This window comes from Camelus dromedarius, chromosome 21, assembly GCF_036321535.1.
Source record: "Camelus dromedarius isolate mCamDro1 chromosome 21, mCamDro1.pat, whole genome shotgun sequence".
Taxonomy (NCBI): domain Eukaryota; kingdom Metazoa; phylum Chordata; class Mammalia; order Artiodactyla; family Camelidae; genus Camelus; species Camelus dromedarius.
Window position 1 is genome coordinate 36,417,197 of NC_087456.1, and position 20,191 is coordinate 36,437,387.

The 20,191-nt window shown below is 50.8% G+C and overlaps 1 long non-coding RNA gene across 2 annotated transcripts in view; it reads right to left on the reverse strand.

Annotated features, from left to right (window-relative positions):
* The window catches only part of LOC116148623 (uncharacterized), an 82,899-nt gene extending 80,828 nt beyond the window's left edge, over window positions 1-2,071 (reverse strand). For both annotated transcript variants that reach the window (XR_010377192.1, XR_010377191.1), the window contains exon 1: window positions 1,941-2,071. This is a non-coding gene — a long non-coding RNA (uncharacterized LOC116148623). The remainder of the gene's footprint in view (window positions 1-1,940) is intronic.
* Window positions 2,072-20,191: the final 18,120 nt, after the last annotated feature.

A 20,191-nucleotide genomic window follows, 5' to 3' on the forward strand; every position in this document is an offset into this window, starting at 1 on the left:
CAAGCGTGCCCCCACTGTCCCCCCACCAGCCTGCTCCTCACCCCGGGACGGCGGCGGCAGCCCGGACACCTGGCTCTCACCCGGGTGTGCCCTTCGGAACCGTGGTTCCCGCCGCAGCGCCCAGGCCGCCCCCGCCTCCCTACCTCCCACCTCGCACACGCCCAACAAAAACATTAATAAACCTGCTCCTGATTGACAAAACCCTCAGCAGACCTGGGAGCCCGCGCCCTCCCGCAGGCCCCTGCGCTCAGCACCCGGGCTCTGTCCTCCAGCGGCCCGGCCCGGCCGGCCGGTCCCGGACCCCAGCGCGGCTGCCACGCCCGCTTCCCCCGCCCACCGCCGCAGCCTGGCCCAGGTTCCCCGTCCCAGGCCCCGCTCTCCATCCACGCCTCGGGGAGTCCGCGCGGCCAAAGCCCCCTCGGACCCCACGGAGCTCCCCACACCCCTGCGGCGCCTCTCCTTCCCGCCCGGACCTCCAACACCGCCAGCCTCCCCTTCCCTCCGCCCGCAGACAGACCGCTACCCTCCGACCGACCGACCAGCTGCCCTGCCCACCGGGCCTGCACACGCCCCACACACCCACATCACACACACACCACACACGCATCACACACACACGCCACACACATATCACACATATCACACACACCACACACACCACACACCACACACATCACATTCACTACACAGCCTACACACACCCATCACACACACTCACCACACCACACATACATCACACTCACCACACCCACATCACACACATATCACACTCATAACACACACACCAAACATACACATCACACCACACACATCACCCTCACCACACACTCACTACACACCCTACACACACTCACACTCCACACACCACACATACCACACACATCACACACAAGCCACACGCATATCACACTTCACACCCATCACACTCACCACACCACCACTCACCACTCCCACATTCACACTCATCACACACCCACATCACTCACACTCCACACACACACACACACACACACACACGCGCGCGCGCGCGCAGCAGCCAACTCCCAGCACATTCCGAGGGGAGCGTGACAGCGGGGAGCCAGTGCCCCGCGGCCCTCGGTGCACAGGCGGGGCCGTGGCAGGGCCGTGTCTGCGTCCATCCGGGGAAAGGGGACGCGGTGTCAGCCCCGCGCGGGGGAGTGCGGGGCGGCCGGTGCGCTCCTCGGGGAGGACGGGCCGGGCCTCTGCCCTCGCCCCGCGCCGCGCCCGCCCGCGGGAGGGGCCCCGGCGTCGCCCCGTCACTCTCCTCACTGCCCGCGACCCGTTCCGTTCCCGCAAAGAAACCGGGCTGCCGCGACGAGACAGCCGGGCTCCCCGGTCAGCGGCTTAACGGGTCAGCGGGCGGAGCTCGGCCTGGACCCCCCGCCCACCGGCGCCCGACCCTCCTCCGCCTCCCGCCCGCGCGGCCGTGGAACACGCTCCGGGGCGACACGGCGGCGGCTCGAGGAGCGGGCCCCGCCCCCACGAGCCCCGCCCCCGAGAGGCGGCCCCGCCCCGATTCGGCGCCCCGGAGCTGCGCGCGCACCCGGGCCGAGCCGCGCCGCCACGCGCTCGCTCGGAGCCCGGCTCGCAGGCCCCGACGGCCACACAGCCCGGAGCCGAGCCCACGGCCGCCACCTCCCGGGCCCCGCACGTGGGGGGGGGGGAGTCCTCAGAAGGAGAGAGTGGGACGGCTGTGGTCGGGGTCGCCCTCCTCTCGGAGTCGCGGGCCACCCTCCTTCTGACCCCCGGGGGTCGGCGCCGCCCGTGGTTTTCTGTGAGACGCCGAAGCGCTCACAGCGCGGGGCGCCCCCTTCCCCAGCACTTTCCCGAGGCCTTGTTCACGCCGGACTGAGGCCGCGCGAGCGCCGGAGACACGACGCGAGCCCACGCGAGGCCCGGCCCGGGGAGCGCACGGGTACCTGGGCTCGCGTTAGCCGGCGGCCCGTGGACGTCCTGGGTGGTTTCCTCCGCGGGCGCGCTGCCATCGCATCTCCCTGCGGGCAAAGCCGCTTCAGCCACCGGGGGTTAAGACTACTCGTCGTGTTCGACGGCATCCCGCCCGCCCCGCGCGCTCCCGCCCGCCCCGCGGGGAGCGCGCCCGGAGCGCAGAGCCAGGCCGGGCGCGCGGGCGGCGGGGCTGCCCCTGGGGAGCGAGCTCCTGCAAATGGGAAACCGAAAATGAGCCCGCGCGTTTCCCAGCTTCTGCGGCCCGCAGAGCGCCGTGGGGCACCGGGCCCGTCGGCATTGCTATCTTGGTGTGATTTTTATTTACACCCTCAAAGAATTACTGTCCTGATCATGCGACCTGTTACAAAGGTTATGCTCGCTCCGGAGGAAGTGCAAGTCGGGGCTTCCCGCCTCCGGTGCTCTGGAAACCACCGGCACGTCCACCCTGGCTCCCAGGCTCCGCGCCCAGAAAAGTGCTGGAGGTGGGTCTCCAGGGTGGTTCCCAGCACCACGGGCCTACCTTCCGCACCAGGCAGGAACCCCCGCCCGCAGGGAGTCAAAGTTAGAACTTCAGTCTCCCTTGTACTAGGACCCCCATCAGTAAGGATTCTTATATTTTAGACACGCTTGCTGTTTTGGTGGGTTTTTACTCGATCGTCTCACTGTGGACGTCTATCCATAAGCCCCCAGGCCCCTCCAGCAGAGCCGCAGAGCGGGGAGCGAGGGGAAGCGGCTGCTGTTCCGGAGCCGGGCCAGGGCGGAGGTGTGGACGAGCCTGGCTCCCGCGCCCAGTTTTCGTGCTCGCTCCCCTCGCTGTGTGCAGCAGCGGGCGGTTCCTTCCTTCCGGCAGTCTTTTCCACAGGAGAAGGGCCGTTTCTCTCTAAGGAACCTCCCGCGGATTCCCGTTAAGTAAAACTGCTTGACGATGACCTGGTTTGTTCACTCAGGAGGATGGTCTTCCTATCCATACGCTATTGTCGTCATGGTTTCCGTTGTTAAATTAAACATGAAAGGCCACCAAGCCTGTATGTAGAAATGCAGTGTTTTCAAAGCACGACTCTTAATGAGATCCTTATTCTAAATTGCGCCTGGGACTGGGCGCTATGTCAGATGTTTCTTTACACTTTCACCAATTTGTAACCCTAAATGCACCTTCTAAAAATACATTTTCTTGCAATATTTTCATTCACTATCTTTGACCTCCCTGTTGCCTTTTTGGTCTTAGGTTATTTGGGGGTGAACAAAAGATAAGATGTATAATTTAAAGAAGTTTTCCAAAATGATGCACCTTTTCATGCCAATTACCCTTCAAAACAGGCCTCTCTACATCTTTTGCCTTCCCTAGGTCCCCTTTTCCTCTGTAGACCTTTCCCACTTTTCCTCTGATAAAATCTTTTTAAACATGACCAAATCCATAAACGTATTTTTCCAGAAGTGTGGTTCTTCCAGTGCCAGTCCTGCAAGATCACTGGTGGAAAGGAATTTGGCCAACGCACTTGGGAAACCCTGCTCATTTGCCCCTTCCTATGTTTACAGACCACATTAAGGCTAACCGTCAAGAAACCTGCTGAACTTGGTGGAGTTCAGTATTTCCCAAATTTGCACGTGGAACCTTTATCCAGGAAGACTTGTTAATGTACTGTGGAACTTCTATTTCTAGGATGACACGGGGTACACGTGACTTAAACCGTCTAATATATGGAACAGGTCGTATAAAACTGTGGTAAGTCAAGATGCAGCAGCAGAATATTTTTTAGAGAGCGAAGAGGAAGCGGATCCTAATTGCTCTTTGTGAATTTCATAAATCCACAGTGTTAAAAAAATGCTTTAAATACCTAGGTGAACAATCAATAGATAAACTGACAAAGAAGATGCGGTGTATCTCTCAATATGATAGATTATTACTCAGCCATAAAAAAAATGAAATAAATCTTGCCATTTTGACAATGTGAATGGACCTGGACAGCATTATGCTTAGTGAAATAAATCAGACACAGAAAGACAATTACTATATGATCCCACTTTTATGTGAAATCTAAAAAACAAATGAACAAACATATAACAAAACAGAAACAGAGTTATAGGTACAGAGAACAAACAGGTGATGGCCAGAGAGGAGCGGGGTGTGGTGAGGGGGATTTCGATGAAGGTGGTCAAAAGGTACAAACTTCCAGTTATAAGTGCTAGGGATGAAATGTGCACTGTGATAAATATGCTTAACAGCACTGTGATTGTTATTAAAAAAGTTGTTAAGAGACTAAATCCAGAGTTCTCATCTTCAATTTCGTATCTATAGGAGATGATGGATGTTCTCTAAACTCACTGTCATAATCATTTCCTGATGTATGTCAGTCAAATCATTGTGCTGTTCGCCTTAAATTTAGACAGTGCTGTATGTCAATTATATCTCAATAAAACTGGAAGATTATATATAGGAACAGACACTGGGTCAAAACCCTGAAACTACGCAGAGTAAGAAGGTTTCAGAAATATCCCTTTTCCCCCATGGGAACTACAGCCTGAAGTGTGGTAGGTTCCATCTTTGTCGAGTCAGACTCTCCTCAGCCATAAATACACACCTGAACTATTTAAAACTCGTGCCCTAGGTAGAGCCTCCAGCAGTGTTCTTGGAAGTGAATGCCATGCGCCAGGAGAAAGGGCCACCGGTCCAAACCTGTTCTACTGCTTGAGCCCCACCTATGTCCCCAAAAGACAGCCATGCACCCCAACAGACTCGGCACTGCCAGAAGGTCTGCATGGTGGACAAGACTTTTTTGCACCTTCTGTCCCTTGTGGCAGAGAAAAAGCCCACAGACATCACCTGGTATGATGTTTGTCATGTTTGTTCTGTTTCTGAGAACAAGAAAGTCAAACTTGCAGCCTCAGGGCTGCTCAAACTGTGGTCCATCTGGACCAATTTTTACTCAATGAAAACAATTCATAAAAGGAGCTGCAGGTATGTCAAGCGCTCCATGTAACAGGAAGTGAGGAGCAGCCCGAAGAAAAGAGCTGCATTTAGTGCTCTCCCACCAGGGATTCTGCAGAAAGTGCGAGAAGAGTATTTACATTAAAACACTAAGCAAGGGAGGGTGCAGCTCAGTGGTAGAGCACGTGCTTAACATGCATAAGGTCCTAGGTTCAATCCCCAGCACCTCTGTTACAAAACAAATAAACAAACCCAATTACCTCCCACTTCAAAAAAATAATTTTTTAAAGTAAATAAATAAATCCCCTCACCTCCCCCCAGAATAACTTAACAAATTGCCCTTAAACGCCCCTTCCCATCCTTGGCTCCCTGTAGGACACTTTCTGCCCCTACACACCCATTAAGGCACAAAAGGTAACATGACTATAGCTAAGAAATTATGCATTAAATTTGTCTCATATTCCTCTCCACGCCTGGCAGAAACACTAAGCAAAAAATAGATGCCCCATAAATACTAATCAATTAGTTAATTAACTGATCAACTAACGGCCCTGCCAGTTACTTATTATCCAAGAGAATCTAGACTTACACTGTAAACACTTTGTTCCTGTTTTAGCCCAGGAGATTATTTTCTGCTTCAAGGGAGCCTCACGGTTTAAACTGGACTGTGAAAAATGAGTCCAAACAGGCTGGCCAATATTTCTCAGATTCTATTCCACCCACAAAATTTGCATTACGTCTGTTGATATTTGTCAAATGCCACCAGGCCCATCTATCTAGCAGCCTCTCCCAAACAGAGTAGCCTGAGAATGTGCATATTTGCTGTCTGTTACCTGATAATTATGAATCTTAGGGAGACTTTTAAAAGGGATGGAAATGATAGGCAAAATAGATTTCCTCTAGGCCCGCCACACTGTTGCTTCTGAAGACAGAAGCACAGGCTTAATTTTATCACTAAGAATGACTAGTATCACATCGCATTTACCATTAAACAAGAGAGTTTACCCTGAGAAATCTCACTGTACTCAGCCGAGCTAAGACCCAGCACCTGCTACTTAAAATGCTCATATTCAAATCGGCTAGATGTGTTTAAAGTCAAAGTCACCCCACGCACATCTGGTTAGGAATTTGTAAACCAAGATCCGTGCTTGTCACACTTTCACAGAAAATGAAAGTGATACTTAATTATCAAAATAAAAATCCTCTGAATCTACATGTGTCAGACAGCTTCCTCTTTTTCTGTTATTTTCAACCCCCCAAGGAGTGGAAGAATTAAAAGAGAGTTTTGAATCTAAGAAACTAAAGTCTTTTTCTGTTCGGAAAAAGTAATTTCTTAAGGCAGGCTATACAGTCTTTAAGCAATGATATTCTGTAGTAAAATCAAGTATTAATCATGGCTTGGGAAATTACATTTGATTTTATAGTGTGTAAGAGTTTTTGCTCCAGCCAACGACCGAGCTCTGTGCTTCTCTGGCAGGTGCTCAGCTCCCAAGTGCTGTCTTTCAATGAGCGTGACCTTCTTTAAGTTCAGAACTGCTCGTTCAGCCTTGCTCTCCCCCTTCAGGAATATTCGAGGGCGGTTTGATGGGACACACATCTGGCATCTACGCAAGCCAGAGCAAGCCTACTGACGGGATCCCCATCCGCATATTTCACCCCTGAAAGTTCTCTCGGGTCTGGAAAATGGGCAACTGCAGGCTGGTGTCTATGCTGCCACCTCTCGGCCTTGTAAGGAAAGACATGCCAGGGAGAGGAAAACTTGTCTTCATGTGGCATTTATGTTAGGGTCATAAATGCTTCTCACGGGTAGGTCGGGGAGCTCCCAGGGCCTCTGAGGAATGTTGTGTGAGCCCTGAACCCCCTCCATGGGAAAAAGCACATGCACACAAAAATGTTGAACCTGAAGCCCATGCACGCAGCCCCGTGTAGACCATACGTTCAGCAAAGCAACCTCATGTGTGGTTCTATGGCCAAAAAAATCTATACAACGGAGGCAAGTGGGCATTCTGGGAGAATGACTAGAACACGAAACTCCGAAAGAAAAATCTGATGTTTAGTTCAAAATTGTGTATTAGAAAGAAAGGAAGGAAGGAAGGAAGAATCCTCCATCAAATTTTCCCTGCAGCTGGGAAGGTTTGGGTTTTGTTTCAAAGTTAATCGGTGGGAGAGGCTCTCTGGGAGCTCTGGGTGGTATTTCCAACAGAAACATTATGCTTCAACACCTCCACTGCTGATACCTCAAGCCCTCCCAGAGCTGAGCTGTGGTCAGATGATGCGACCCGGAGCTCAGGGCCCGTTTATTGGTTTCGTCTGCAGCAGTGCCGTCTGTTTCTAAGGACACTTGCAGCCCAGGGTCGCATAGGGTCGTCAGCCACCTCTGCTTGCTTTGAACTTAGCCCGGTGCTCTCCTGATCTGGGAGGCCTCAAGATGAAGCCACTGCCCCCCACCTCCTACCTCGGGAAGAGGGGCTGGCCGAGCCCGTGGAGCGTCTAATCCACCTGGTCTTTCTCCCTAACGGGTGACTGGCAGACACCTAAAGAGGTATCGATTGGCCCAGTCAGTTCAACACCCTAGTCTTTTCACCCATCAGCGTGACCACAGTATTGACCCAGGAGCACTTGGAACCCCAAGCACGCTCCCTCCGCGAAATTAACACTCTCTCTGTGAGATGCCCCTTGTACCCGCTGATGCTCGGGGAGGAAGCGATGTTTTTACATCGGTGGAGGTGGAACCTGATGGCTCAGTCTGCCCGGAGGACAAGAAGTTCTCCCAACCTGCTTTTTGATTTTTATCTTTGCTTTGTTCCTCTCGTGGTAGCCCATCAACATGCAGTATTTTATCTTGAAAGGTAAGTCATCAGTGTTTTCGGCGGGGGAAGATTCCCAGGCCTGCTGTGCGGGTTGCTACAGCTAACAGCGATTTGACAGGCTCCCAGCGACGAAGCGCTGAGCCCTAATAGTGTTGCTGCTCCCGGGGCTGGACTGCTTCAGGGGTTATACGTTTCATTAATGTAATAAAATGTAGCTTTTACAGCTCTCTACAGTATGTGATTACAGATGCACATTATTGGTATTATCGGTGATGCTTGAGTTTCCTTTTCCATTAATGGAAACTCTGCATTGCATACATTAGTTATACAGAGAGTTAATGACGGTTTATACAGGTCTGTCCACAAGCAGACATTTTTAGAAGCGACTATACTCACACCGGAGCAGTCCTCTCTTTAGTAACAGGTTTTGTTCCAAAAGATGATTTTCAGTGCATTTGTTCTTAAACATAGTACGACACAAGAATGAAATGAACAGTCAGGGGAACTCAGCTGCATAAGAGAACAGGAGCTGCTGAACGTGGCGTCTGCTCTTGTAAAACTGCATCCAAAGCTACTTACGTTTGACTTTATTCACTGCATCACTAAAAATATCGATAGCAAGGACTCCAAACTCAGCTTCCAGTGTCCCCACCACGGGGGACGGCCCCACCCCGGCCCACAGGTCTTCCAGCACGAGCCTCCTGCCATTTGTCCCTTTGACCTTACTTGAATTCCTCAGGCGAAACCCTCCCTCCTGCCACCGGGGCTGTGATACCCACGTTCTGCTCCTGCGTGGTCTGTTAACTAGCACTCATCTGTCACGTCCCCGCTCAAGCCACCGTTTTTCAGGGAAGGCTTCCCTTACAAGTCCAGTTCTCCTGTGTGAGTTTCTCAGCACCTGGTACTTCCTCATACTGTGGTTTTACGATCCTTGATGGTATTAGGGTTAACCTCTGTCTCGTCCGTGCATACGCTGTGTGAAGGCAACGTCTGCTGGTGGTCCTCCTTCCAGCTCCAGTGTCTTCAGTAACCAGAGTACAGAAGATGATAAATGAGTTGGTTGATTGAATGAATGAATGAGTGAACGACGTTATGATGTTAAATCCCTGGAGCTCTTATCCTGATCCTCGTGGGACACTGAGCTTATGACCCACCTGACACACAACAGTATACATCCCTGGACGCCATTTAAAAAAATTATTTCCACTTGTGTTTCCATCCAAACCATCTTCATCTCCTTACTGGACCCCAGGCTGATGCTCAAGGGCACGATCTCACAACACAGACAGATGCTCTGTGCAGGCTGTCGCCTCATCCACTTCAATAAGCAGCCCTTCCCAGCAAGACAACACCCAGATCCTTTACTGCAGCTGCAGTTACTGGAACTTTCTATTCTTCCCTTCTCTCTTATCTTCCAGAATGCTAATGTCTATCTCCCCTCTGAGCTTTGATACAACACGATCACCTTCTTCTCCAGCCTTCTCAGTGACATCCACCAGCCAAGGACGTGATGTGACCAGGGGTGACCGTCCCCAGCCCTCAGAGAGCCTGGGCACACTCTCCGACTCTTCCCGGGATGCTCGGGGCTCCTCTGGCGTTTGGACATTTGACAGACACACATGTGACTCTGGTCAGGACACTGGGTAAGTGTAGTTTTCACTTAACAGACTTCCACGCCCAGAAGTCAAGCCCCGTCCGGTGATGACAAGTGACACCAACATAACTACCACAGTAACTCACTGTCCTGTTTAAAGACATTATTTAACAAAGTCAAGGTTAAAACCATGTAATGGAACAAATTAAGGACTGATGTGACATACAAGACCTCGGTGAGACTCGGCACACACCTCAGCTCAGAACCATGGCTAGGTTTCACAGTCGTGTAAAATTTTTATTGCGTTTCTTTGTACCAGCCTTAAAATATCTCAGGACAGATTGTTTGAACCCTCACGAAAACTGTTTTCAGGACTTTTAGCCAATATAATAATCTTTGCTTCCTCTACTTACTTTTAAAATTTCTGACTATGAAAAATTCAAGGTTAGGACACGAGGACTGCTTTTTTCATGACTAAAAAGGGCATCCTAGGAGGGCCTGACCAGTTTTAGCCTTGGGCTACGTGCCGTTCACATTTCTTAGGGGGAAAAAGTCAATTCAGATTTTTTTGAAAAGAAGCCATCGTTAGCAGGCTCACAGCCACGAGGCGAGGGGAGAAGGCACCGGCAGCCGCAGATGTGTGCAAAGACCCTGCATCTTGTGTTTTCAAGGAACAGATGTGAAAAGAGAGACGTTCACTCCGAGACGCTGCCCCTGGGTAACAGCCCCGGGTGAACAGGAGGGGAAGTGGGCGCCACGTTTTCCAGAGCTGCTGCGTCTCACCTTTGGGGACACAGCATGTCTGCAAAGTCCTGGAGGAGGGGTCACTGTCCTCGGCCCGCACCTCTGCTGACCGTCCACGCCACGGGTCAGCCGGCATTTCATCCGATTAATATATAACCACAGAGGCCAAAGAAAGAGTTTCACAATCTGCCAGTCGTCTCCATTTTCAAATTCCTGCAGGTCGAACGCAATCAGCAGCCGGGCGTTCTCCACCCCCGACATATTTATTCTTCCTCTTCAGAGTCAAGCCATTCCAAAAGGGCGAACCAAACGTGCAGCTCCGGTTTGTCCACAGTATTTAATGTTTACATACCCTAAAAATATGTAGCTTATTAATGAGTGGTTTTCCAGCCTCTTCAATAGCCTTTTTATTAGCAGGACACTCCTTCACTTCCAGGTGTCAAGCCATCTCACCCTGTGTGAGCTTCCTTGATGGTATTTAATGTAAAGACAGAGCAGTATTTACTTCCCTCACAGCAGAAGAACGGATTGTTCTAAGGTTACACAGCCTCGGTGTGATAAAGAAAGACGGAACCTTACAAAATGATAAATATTTTCATTAAAAAACTTTAAAACTAAAAGTTCAAAGATATGTTCTCCTCTCTTATTTCTTGTCAAAACATGACTTAAGACCCAAAACTAATCTACTTTCAATTTTATTCCATATTTCAGCCCTGTCATAGTACTCAGCGGAGAGTATTGGAATACGATCATTTTTTATTTTGTTGATGTTAGCGACAGCTTTATTTCACAAAGCAATCTTATACTATGTCTACCAGTGGCAGGGGACAGAGGTCAAATGGTCTATCCTTACAGGTAGAGAGCTTATTAAACGGCGCGTCTATTAAACCCGATGGACAGCGTAAAGAGACAGCCCAGCAAAATACTTTTAACATAGTTCAGTGAAGATATGGCTCAAAAGGGTAGTAAATAATGTAAACGGAGACCAACAAGGAACGTGTTATATTTTTTACTAGCATCTTCAAAATTATACTTCAAACAAAGTGGTTAGAATAGTGAGAAACACAGAAGCTGCGGAGAACAGCCTGCGTTCTGTGGCAGTTTCCCCAGTGTGGCTTCCTCAACGCAAAGCCAAACGTTAACAAATCAACAGTTTGATTGCAAAGTTCTTTGAAAGTAATCTAGGCATAATTCTTAGGTAATCTTGAGCCAGGATAACTGCTTTTTTAAAAATAAGTTTCCTATCATTTTTACTGTTGTTTTGGAAAAAATTGATTTTCAGTTCTATATAAGCTAACCTTTATTCATGACAAAACTTCACTTCTAAGACGAAAAACCTGCATCAGAAGAGTAGTCAAAATAACATGGAAAATATTTGTCTACTGATTATATTAAAATATTACATAATATTTTACATACATATAATGTTACATAATGCTTGGGGTGGAAGTCTAGATGTGGACAAAGGACTAGAAAAAAGAGCATTTGATAATGCAGAGTGGGGATTTTCTTTTTCTTCCTTGGTATCTCTGGTAACTCTTCGATTATCAAAAACTAAATCTATCATCCTTTTAACGGCAGTATTTCCTCCTGTGTGGGAGTAATCACCCTTACGAACAAGCGAAAAGGGAACCCATGAGAAAGGACTCAACTTCTCATCCTCCTGGGCGAGCTGGGGTCTTTCTGCCAACCTGGGTTTTTAATAAGTTTCTCATAAATACTTGGTCTCTCCATCTTGGTCTTGGCTATCTGGTCTCCTATCAGGCCACCAGCTCCCCGGTCTCTCGCCAGGCATAAAAACAATTTGATCGGGGTGATTAGTAGGTCCACCTGGTAGGATAATTAATAAGATACAGAAACATAAAACAGGAGTCGTTAAAGTTCACAATTACTTGCCTCACAGCATCACTCCAGAGGCACTGTCCTTGTGCTTGGGCACACAGTAAATCATCTACCTAAATGTATTTGCACCCAATCATTTTTTAAAGTCACAATCTTTGTAGTGTCAACTTGTCAAGGGTCAAAGGGAAGAGCAGGCAAGATTCCCAAATCAATCTGCTTGTAGAAACTGTCTCATTTCATTTCAAATTACCTGCTGTGGTTGAAACCGACGATGGACAAACCGCCTTCGTCCATAAACCATGACAGCGCGGGTCGAACTTCCGCCATCACTCATAAGGGGCCAGTCAGGCCGGTCCTGTCATTAACTACTTTTAAACGGCTGCGCAGGGTTAAGTGATCTTGCAGAGCAGCCGCAGATATAAATACTGTTTGGACAGTTTAATGTCAAGAGACAATTCCTCTGAGATTAAAACTGTGTAACCCAATAGAACAGTTGTCAATACAAGGCCCAGGTGTCCGTACGGTCCCTGGGTGCTGCGCCTCTGCGTGTGCCCCGTGTCCGTGACCCCTAGGAGACTCTGCGTGTTGTCTGGCTGCCCCGGGCAGCTCCTAGACCCTTCTGAGAATATTCCAAATGACTTCAGGCGTGCAGAGGGCCGCCCTTCGGGAGGTGCTCTCAGAGGGCTTACACTCGTCCTTGAGAAGCTGACCCCGAAATGCGGGCACCCTACTGCTGCGGGCAGATACCCTCCAGCAGCTCCAGAGCCTCATGGCCAACTGGAACGTCAAAGCCCTAAAGCCGGCCGTAAAATCAGGGCGGCGGGTACAGCGACTTGTGCACAAAAGAGCCAAGATCAAAGAAATAAGGCTGAGGAATCTTTAAAAAAAAATACAAATTCTATTTACAAACCAGAAACAGACTCACAGACATAGAACAAATCATGGCTACCAAAGGGGAAAGGGGGTGGGGAGGGATAAATTAGGAGTTTGGAATTAACAGACACATTACTATATATAAAACAGATAAACAACAAAGTCCTTTACGCAGTTGTGAAAAATTTCTCATATTCCTAATTTGCTGAGAGTTTTTGTTATGAATGAGTATTAAATATTGTCAAATATTCGATATACCTCAATTGAGAAAATAAAATTATTTTCCCTTTAAAAAAACAACACGGTCCTACTATATAGCACAGGGAACTCTATTCAATTTCTTCTAACAATATATAATGGAAAAGAATCTGAAAAGAAGATCTATACACATATGCATGTATAACTGAATCGCTTTGCTGTACACCTGAAACTAACATTGTAAATCAACTATGCTTCAATAAAAAAATTAAACTTTTTTTAATAAAAGAAATAAGGCTGAAATAATGACCCCATTGGCTTTAGAGAGCTTCTTCTTTGAAGCAAACGCAATAATTTCTAAAGATGACAGCAACTAATGTTGACCCAGTGCTTCGTGCATACTGGGCACCTACTAAGTGCTTTGCATGCGTGGCCTCGTTTAAATCTCACAGCCCGACAGAAGCCTATTTTCAGCCCCACTTTACAGGTGAGAAAGCTGCGGACCAGAGCTGCAATATTTTGCCCCAGGTCGTCAGCTGGTGCTCATGGAAACTGGAATCAATATTGCATCTGACTCAGAAACTAGCACAGACAGCTATGACGCGCGACCACCTCCACTGTAACGATGCCCCCTGTGAGAAATTCTGCTTGCTGGGCTTATAAAATATTTATAATACACTCTAGCTTAGCTCTTTTTAACACGCATTAGCTGCGTGTAAAAACGATCTGAATCATTAAAAGAAGAAAGATGCTAAGTTACTCACAGAGCTCGAGTGAGTTAAATCCGACTAATACACAGATAACACGAAGACTTTCCAGGGGGTATGTGTGCATGACAGTTTTAAGACAATCCATTTCAAAATCCTCAGTGTCCATGTTTCCTTTCCTAAAATCGGTCCCCCTGAGTGCACATCATGCCCACTCTAATCTTCTACCCCCTTTAGGACTGCAATTCTCCAGCCTTACTTCAAAAGGTACCTGGACTCTTACCTGGTCCCCAAGGTGAAAATCTCCATGTCACCGAAGACTATCTTCCAGGCCCCTGAATCTTTCCCCCCAATTCATCCCATAAAGAGACAGAATTCAACCAAGAGGGGCTCTGTTCAAAACTCACCTTTAGCGGGGAGGGTATAGCTCAAGTGGGAGAGAGCGTGCCTAGCATGCATGAGGTCCTGGGTTCAATTCCCAATACCTTCTCTAAAAATAAATAAACCTAATTCCTCTCCCCAAAAAAACAAAACTCACCTATTGAATATGGTGTTTGATCAATTTCTAACATCACCTCCATATGGAAGGAAGGAAAATGTTAACCTTTATTATATTATAGCTGTAGGATATTTGAAAAAAATTCAATTTACATGCATTGTTTTGTAGTAGAGAAATATGGTAACTAGTACGCCTTTCAAACATAAACGTGTTTCATCAGGATAAAATTCTGTGGGACGGGAGAATGGAAAGCCAGTTTCAGGGAGAAATAGAAACAATGTCACAGAAGATGATGACGTGTTTTGTTTTTTGTTTTTCTTTGGAGGGGAGATAATTGGGTTTATTTATTTATTTATTTTTAGAGGGGGGACTGGGGATTGAACCCAGGACCTTGTGCCTGCTAAGCATGTGCTCCACCACGGAGCTGCACCTCCCCCCAGTGATGACGTGTTTAAATGGGTGCTGCTGAGTGTAACAGCCCCGCGATGCTCGTACTCCCGGTAGGCCCTTCAGCGTTGTTGACATGTTGGATGAGAGTTTCTTTCTTGTGAGATGAACAGGATGTGAGCAGCATTCCTGGTCTACACACACACACACACACACACACACACACACAGTTGAGACCACAAGTTCTTCCAGGTTTTGCCCAGATGCTTCCAGGGGCAGGGCGGTTGGTGTGGCAAAACTGTCCCTGGCTTTGAATACTTAAATAAGGCAGATAACGTTTACTATACATTTTCAAAATTTAACATTTAAACTCACAATGAAAAATAACTAGATGTCCACTAGTTATTTTGTTGAGAACGCAATTTTTCAAAATTATTTTCAGAGGTGAATATGGACACACATTTCAAGACCACTGATTTCAATAGAAACTTTGGCGGCCAGTATGGGGCCAGCAGAAGGAACGTCAGCCGCGGCCGGGGCCCCGCGGACCGGGGCTGGGGCTCGCCTCTCTCAGCCTCAACCGCCGGCGTGACCCACACCACAGACGCTGAAGAGCATCTGGACCACCTAAAGGCAGGGGCGACACCGTATTGAACGTGGCGACTGAATACTCAGCAGACTGAAAGAAGCAGAAATAACGACCAATACACACTATTCCTCAATAATTTTAAAGTGACATATTTTGAGGAATAAGCATAAATTGAGAAGGCCAAGCTCAGGACAATGTGAGGAATTCTCTAGAAATGTTAAGACCAAAAGGTCAGAGATGACATGGAGTTTCTTCTGAATCTGCTGTGTTCCTTTGTAACATACTTATCCATGCTGACAGCAAGTTTACAAAATTGTTTACTGTAATTGTCTGAATACGAGTCTCTAGAGTCTGAAGTGGGTGGAGCCCAGGGGACCATCGTTTCCCACAGGCCTGATGAATGAGCCACACACTAGAAGCCAGGCCGGAGGATGAGCCAAACCACCTCTCGGGCTGCGGCAGGAAAACCACAGCGCCCTAAAAGAAGAGGCTCAGCGGAAGTCCCCGCGTCGCTTTATGCTGGCGAATGCCGTCCCTTGCACACCTGCCCTACAGCGTCACACACGCCGGCAACGATCCTCAGGTGTCAACTGAACATCAAAGTGTAAGTGCAATCTTTTCATTAGGGAATCCTTAATGACTTATTTTAATAACTCAACCAAGCCAAAACAGAAAAAGTTCTAACAGCAAAACCAGGAAATGCGGACAGGCAAAAACCAAGGAGATAAAATTACCCGTCATCTCACCACTCGGAGAAAACAAAAATTGAATCTTGTACGTCTTCTTTTGAAACTCTGTGTTAAAATTGGCACCTCGGGCTCTGTTCCAACCCCTGTTTTTCACTAATCAACTCCACAGGTGCTCCCCGTGCGCTTACTGTCCGTGGCAGCAACACGCCCTCCCGTCGCGGTGTCTGCTGACCGCGCCTGCTGGGGGGGGGGGGGCGGGCGGGCGTGGCGCCCCGGCTTACTGGTGAGGAAGCAGAGGCCCAGGAAACTCAGCGACTCGGACCCCAGGGCCGGTGGTCTCCCCTCCGAGCCACGCAGCCTCCAAAAACGGAGGCAGCAACAGCCCTTCCCGCCCGCCACGCGCCGGCGTCCGGCCGAGCTGCCGGCGCGCAAGCGCTTTCATGCATCCGCCCCGAGCTAAGGAGGACCAGCCGGCCAAGGGCGCCGGGCACCCGGGTCTTGAAAGTCAGGACGCTCCATCCTTGCATGTTCAGAACAACCTTTCTGGGAAGTGCTACCTGGGGTCTAACACGCTGGAACTCGTTGCTGCGTCAGTGACTGCAAGGCGATCCTGGTCTGAAAGCCCCACCCGGCGGCCGCAACACACAGACAAAGGCTCACAGAGGAGAAGCCGCAGAGAGGGGTGCGGCACAGCTTGCACCAAACTCCCCAGGTCCCAGCGAACGGAACAAAGGAACCAGCAGGGCGGAGAGGACACGGAGCGGTCAAGCCCGCGGCCTGCGTGTGCCAGGCGGCGTTGTGGACCCCGGGGGCAAGATGGCGGCACAGACCGGGCAGCGGGGCGCATCAGTATGGCCAGGTGTGTGTGAGCAAACAGCCCCTGCCCCTCCTTCCTGCCAACGGCGATTCATACCGTCTCTGAGCCTCAGCTTCCTCAGCTACGAACGGCGCGTCTAGTCCGCTGCCGGAAATCGGGCGACGTGTCTAAAGCGCACGGCGCGCAGCAGGAGGCCGTGTGTTGTTCGCTGAAGCTAGTCTGACAGAGAGCCAACTAGAAGGTCCGGGCCGGGCTGTCACATCGAGCCGTTAGGTCATTCAGCCTCATAGCTGTGGGTCCTCCTGCGGTGAGGACTCGGCGGCACAGGGACTGGTCCCAGCGCGTCAGCCGTGGAGGGGCGGAGGCCACGTGCAGTGCAGGTGACTTGTCCCCAGAGCTGGTGCGCACAGACCCCGCGCTGTCCCCCGTCCTCTCAGCCACGCTCAGCCCAGGCTCGGAAGCATTCACGTGGCCCTCCCCCTCCCCTCGCAGCCCCCCGCGCTCTCCCAGCTTTGCGGAACAGTGAGCCCGCACCCCCACCCCGGGCCTGCGCCCCCGCCCCGCTGCGCCAGCAACGTCCACCCGGGGAGGGCGGATGCCGGGCGCCCCGCGGCCTCATCTGATTTCCTTGCTTTGGGGAACGCCTGTCTACGGCGTGCAGCCACGTTCACCACTCCCCCTGACGCTCGTTCCGGGCTCATCCCCTCTGAGACTCCCTCCGGGACCCTCCCCTCTGGCCCCATAAGCGGCAGCGGTCACCTGGGCGCCCTCGGCCAACCCTCAGCCAGATGCCTGCGCCCCTCGGAGGACGCCGGGACTCCCCGCTTCCACACAGCCTACCACCTGCCACCCCCTCGGGCACACCCCCAGCCCCTCCTCTCTCCAGCTCAGACAGTGGGTCCCACCATGGCACCTTTGACTTCAGTGCGCTCAAGTATTCTCACTCAGTACATTTTTTTAAGAGGAAAATAAAACAATATAAATAGCCCAGGCCCTTCCACAAAACGAGGATCCGCCTGGAGCGAGCATGACTCTGGATCCCTCGGCGTCTCATTCCCTAAACGCCTCTGGACAGCGAGTCAGGTGTTTCCAGCCGCCCCTGGAGCCCAGTGCGAGCCAGCTGCTTCGCCTCATGGTCACTCACACTCTGGGGCGAAAGGCGTCAGTGCGGGACTCGGACGTCACGCTCCACCTGACGCCTTCTCAGGAGTTTTCAAGTATTTCCAAGTAATTTATGCAATTTCACCTCATACTGTAACTTAATCGTAGGAAGGTGGAAGGTTTAAAGTCGGCAAGAAGGTAAAACTAAAGTATGCTTAAAATGACCGCCTGGAATTCCCGCGACGGTCGCCAGCACACGTGGCACTGACGACAGGTAGCCCTGCGACGGAACGGTGTGTACACGGTGACGCCCAGTAGCTAAAAGGGAGAGTGCGACTCACCTCCAGGTTGGCCACCACAGGTCTCGTTCAGATTCCCTACTGTGGGAAAAATGCAGCAGTGAATCTGCACATGAAAATTAAGGCATATTCACATCTGATGTCATCTTACTATATAATCAATATTTTGGGGGGTAGGTAATTATGTTTATTTATCATTTATTTTAATGGAGGTGCTGGGGACTGAACCCAGGACCTCGTGCATCCTAAGCATGTGTTCTCCCCCAAGCTGCACCCCCACCCCTGCCCCGCTCCCGAGTCCTCTGCCCTCTGGAGCCAGCCTTGCACCCTCCCCGACTCCTTATCACCCAGCCCGGCCTCGCTCTCCCTGCCTAACCTCACAAAGAAGCAAGCTGGGCGCAGGGCCTCACTGCCCGCGTCGTCTGGTCTTGGCCCGGCAGGATCTGTCCTCCAGGGGCCCTGACCCTCGAGCAGGGCCAAGTCCGCACAAGCCGAAGGCAGGGTCGGTGCCGAGGAGGAGCCGGGGTGGGGGGGTGCAGGCGGGGACAGCTCAGTGCCAACGTGCACGCCCAGCACCCCAGTATTGGCGTCCCTTCGCCTCCGGCCTGCCCCACGTGGACCTGTGCTCACGTAGCTTCGCCCAAGTCCTCCAACGAACAGCCACGCAGCCTTGGAGCCAGCAGATTCCCTCTCCCACAGCAACCCTGAAGAAGGCTGGCCGCTCCTTAGGGTCACCCACCATCTCCCAGCTTCCACAAAAGGAAAGACTGTGCCCCAGAAAGAATAATCAGCAAGTATGACAGGGTTTTAACAAATGACATGGAGGGAGTGAGATGGAGACGGTGGTGGACAGGGTGTATTTCGGGGAGAACGTACGTTCCTATGCGTGGGGAGAAGGTTATGAAAAGAAGCGGTGAGTGAAAAAGAAGTGGGGAAGGAGACTCAGGCCCAGAACGCCGCCCTAAAGGTGTATGCACGGTGTGGGGGCCGTGTCCTGTAGGCACTGAAAAGACACTGATGGCTATTAAACAGGACGAGGACCAAGTGCAATGCAATTGGGAGTTTTAGAAAAAGGCTGGAGCCCCACCAAGTAAAACAAGGAGGAGGAATCCCCCACAAGCTCGAAGGCTTCTGGCAGCACCCCCCCGAGACTGGACCGGGGGAGTGGGCGTCTCTCCGTAGCCAGGTAAGGAGGCAGGATGGCACCTTCCCTCGTAAGAGAAGAGGTGGTTATTCCTGTGGAAAGACACGGGGGAGACAGCAGAAGCGCGGTCCTGAGGATCTGTGTAGAAGGATGGCGGGGACGGGGCACATCACCACAGCTTCTAGACCCAGCGCCCTCCCAGCGTAGCAGGGCAGCCACGCCGGTGGTGAGAATGTTAGGGATCTCGTACATCATTCGATAGGTAGTCACTGCCCTCACATCCCCTCCTGGGGCCACTGCCTCTTAATCTTAACCCGGGACCCGAGACCAGCCCGTGTTCCAGCGACTCCAGCCTTGAGTCTGACCCCTGGGGGCTCCCAGGACCTGCGCTGTCCTGCGGTGGCCCATGTCCTCGGTGCCAGGGGTGGTGCCTGCCCCACACTGATTGTTTAGTGTCCTGGGTCTTCGCCCTGGGTGAGAGCAGGCCTCTTGTGGAGATGCGCCCTTGAACTATTTCCCAAAATCCAGGTGTCACTGGGGAGGCTGGGCCACCAGAGAGGAGCTGGGGGCCGGAGCCCCCTCTCCAGGGATGGGCCAGCCCCTCCTGTGAGCTCCCCGTGAGGCAGACACACACCCACAGCGTCCACTGTTAACGGGACACGGAAGTCCCCAGCCAGCGTGATGCAGGAGATGAGCAGCATTATCCGCGATCATTTTACTTCTCTTTACCTGCCCTGGGGAGCCGCGACATTTAAGCAGGAGTCCACATGAAATGGAAGATAAGAGCCAACTCGGATCTGCTGTGGGATTTACTCTGCATCCACCCAAATCATGGAAGAGATTAGATTAGAGAGCTTCCATCTGACCCAGAAAGTGTAAAACCAAAGTGGACAGCAACCATATAATCGATTTATAACCATCCTCTTAAGAGATGCTGGATTTTGTAAAAGGCCAAATGTTGCAGGGAAAAGCCAACTATGGCAGGAAGTAAATAAATATGATGA